The following is a 3,936-nucleotide window of genomic DNA, read 5'->3' on the forward strand; positions in this document are numbered from 1 at the left end:
AGCCATGTCTTGGTGAAGCAAAGAAGTTTGCAGTCCTGAGTGTTCCTCTGGAACTCATCCCTGGCCCTGAGGTCATCAGGTAATCAAGCCTGTTCTCCAGAGACTGGACGTTGGTGAGCAGGATGTTAAGGAGGGAAGCACGGTGTGCTCAAGCCCTGTTCCTGCTCCTGACACCAGCTTGTTTCCCTCAGGATCGCTGCTTAAAGTTGGATCCTTTGCTCTTCCTCAGAATCTAATTTGGCCAGCATAGATCCAATATTAAAAATGGTGATAGGTGAGTGGATTGTAGACCAGTAGAAACAAGAGTATTTCTATTATATTTGATAAGAGCCATGATGAAAACAAAAAGAGGTTAAAGTGCAAAAAATAAATAAAAACAAAGAAAGGTTGGTCAGACACTTACCAGCATCATCTTTACATGCTTTACTTAGTGTATCAGTGTAGTGTATCTATACAGGAAGTAGTTATCTGAGTGCCAAATGTTTAACAGATGGACTTATATTACACAATGTAGTTGTAGAACCTGCTGTGTGTGAAGGTGGGTTGGAAGGAGGACTTGAAAGACAGGTGGACTTTTACAAAGCTTCAGGGCTTGCTTTATTCCAATAACGGGTGTGTTTTGGCACTCTCAATGACTCAACCAGAAAAAAAAAACAGTTCCATTATGCACAAGCTGCAGCCTTTCTCTAAAACACAAACAAAGAACATACAAGTAACCTCCTAGTGATTACACACAGGTGAGAATCATCACGCGTTACCTGCTGGTTCAACCAGCTTCCTCTCCGTCCGTAACTCATGCTTGACCATATGTCCCCTGCCACAGTGCATGAGAATAATGATCCATACACACTATCTTGTGCACTATATACTGTACACACACATTAGACACCATTTGGAATTCAGTTCCATGTTTCCACTGGAAGCGCACTGTGTAGTGAATTATAAGAAGGACATCTGTCTCCTGCCTGGCTGTCTTTCAAATGCTCATGTATGTGGTACACAGGCCCCACCCACTAGAAATACTGATTATATATATCAAAGTTGCGAGTCCATGCTGCTTTTTATATACATCAAGCAGCATGGATTCGCAATTTGTGTGCTGATCTATTATAGGTGGTATGTATACACACACACACACACACACACACACACACACACACACACACACACGGCATCTACGGTATGTGTGACTGGGCCTTAGATCCAACATCACCTCCATCTGCTCTCCAACTCCTTATTACACACATCGCTCTGTATGTGTGTGTGTGTGTCAGAGACAGAGTCACGAACTGCAGTTGAGGAACAGCCCAGTGACTTCCAAATCTCTGCTTTACTAACTTCACTCCTCTCGCTCTCTGTCTCTCTCTCTCTCTCTCTCTCTCACACACACACACACACACACACACACAAAGTGTTACTTGTGTAAACAGTGTCATTGTAACGTGTGTAGATGGTTTATTAAACAGTGTTGCTCACCTCCAAGTATCCATTGTGACTGTGTTTTAATCAGAGGTTTATAAGTCGCCTTGTAGGGTTTGGAACACAGCTAAGACTGGGGGGTGTAAAATTCTCTTTAAGGACAGAAACAGTCAGATAGCCTAATATTAATGAATGAAGGGTGCCAATAATTTTGCAGAATTTTGACTGAAACCTCTCTTACTGCACATGGTATTCTCATCTCATCATCTCTAGCCACTTTATCCTGTTCCACAGCGTCGCAAGCAAGCTGGAGCCTATCCCAGCTGACGACAGGCGAAAGGCGGGGTACACCCTGGACAAGTCGCCAGGTCATCACAGGGCTGACACATAGACACAGACAACCATTCACACTCACATTCACACCTACGGTCAATTTAGAGTCACCAGTTAACCTAACCTGCATGTCTTTGGACTGTGGGGGAAACCGGAGCACCCGGAGGAAACCCATGCGGACACGGGGAGAACATGCAAACTCCACACAGAAAGGCCCTCGCCGGCCACGGGGCTCGAACCCGGACCTTCTTGCTGTAAGGCGACAGCGCTAACCACTACACCACCGTGCCGCCTGCACATGGTATTGTCTCATCTCATCACATTATCTCTAGCCGCTTTATCCTGTTCTACAGGGTCGCAGGCAAGCTGGAGCCTATCCCAGCTGACTACGGGCGAAAGGTGGGGTACACCCTGGACAGTCGCCAGGTCATCACAGGGCTGACACATAGACACAGACAACCATTCACACTCACATTCACACCTACGGTCAAATTAGAGTCACCAGTTAACCTAACCTGCATGTCTTTGGACTGTGGGGGAAACCGGAGCACCCGGAGGAAACCCACACGGACACGGGGAGAACATGCAAACTCCACACAGAAAGGCCCTCGCCGGCCACGGGGCTTGAACCCGGACCTTTTTGCTGTAAGGCGACAGCGCTAACCACTACACCACCGTGCTGCCTGCACATGATATTGTTTAAATATTTATTTCTTTTGCTTGTTTTCATGAAGGGTGATAATAATTCTGAAAGTGAGTACAGAGCTCGGTTACAGAGAGCGGAATTACAGCAGAATACTTAGTCTCTCTCTGATTCTGAACATGAAGCAGTGAGATTGGATCTCTAACCATCAGAGCACTGAATCCATTTTCACTCCCTCTCTTCCATGAATCCATCTCTCTCTCTCACACACACACACCCCTCTGAGAGAAAGATTAAAATATAATCACTTGTATCATCTGTGTTTCATGACTCAGTGGAAGTAGCTGTGGTTCTGTCTCTCTCTCTCACACACACACACACACACACACATATGGTAAGGGGCTGGACCAAAGTAAAAGCCATGACTTCTAACAATATAAACTCCACCCACAGGCAGCGTCAACAGGAATATCTGTTTTTATCTTTTCCTTTCTGAGATTCTCACCTGCTTCTCTTCCCTTTATTATTCCTTCATTCAGTTCTCACCTTCATTTCTTGAGGTGGAGTTTTGTCACCCCCCAGTGGTGGGAACACATGCTCATGGCAGTGTAAAGAGCATTATAAACCTAATACATTATATACACATTACACACACACTGATCATTTTCTTAGGAACATTAACACTGGGTGTGGCTCTACTCACTTTGTTCTCAAAACAGCCTCAGTTCTTCATGGCATTGATTCCACAAGATGTTGGAAATATTCCCTTGAGATTCTATTCCATGTTATCATGACTGCATCACGCAATTCCTGCAGATTTTTCAGGTGAACGTTCATGCTGTGATTCTCCTGCTCGACCACACCCTAAAGGTGTTCTAATGGATTCAGATCAGGCAAGTGGGAAAGCCACCGAGCTCAGTGTCATGTTCATGAAACTAGTTTGAGAATGTTTGCTTTCTGTCATGGTGCATGATCATGCTGGAAGTAGACATTAGAAGATGGTAAACTGTGGCCATGAAGGGATGCACACGATCAGCAACAATATTCAAATACACTGTTGCATTCAAGCCATGATGGACTTGTATTAATGGTCCAAAGTGTGTCAAGAGAACATTCCCCACACCATTACACCACCTCCACCAGCCTGTACGGTTGACACAAAGCAGGTTGGGTCCATTGATTCATGCTTTTGGTGCCAAATTCCGACCCTACCATCTGTGTTTCTCAGCAAGAAGAGAGATTCATCAGACGAGGCTGTTTTTCCAGTCTTCATCTGTCCAGTTTTGGTGAGTCTCTACCCACTGCAGTCTCAGCTTTTGGCTCTTGGCTTCTGCTGTTGTAGCTCATCCACCTCCAGGTTCAATGTATCGGGCATTCTCAGATGCTTTTCTGCTCACCACAATTGTGTAGAGCGATTGTGAGTTACTGTAACCTTTCCTTCAGCTCAAAACAATCTGGCCATTCTCCTCCAACCTCTTATCAACAAGACGTTTCCATCCACAGAAATGCTGCTCACCTCGTTTTTTTATTTATTGCACCAT

This window comes from Neoarius graeffei, chromosome 3, assembly GCF_027579695.1.
Source record: "Neoarius graeffei isolate fNeoGra1 chromosome 3, fNeoGra1.pri, whole genome shotgun sequence".
Classification (NCBI taxonomy): domain Eukaryota; kingdom Metazoa; phylum Chordata; class Actinopteri; order Siluriformes; family Ariidae; genus Neoarius; species Neoarius graeffei.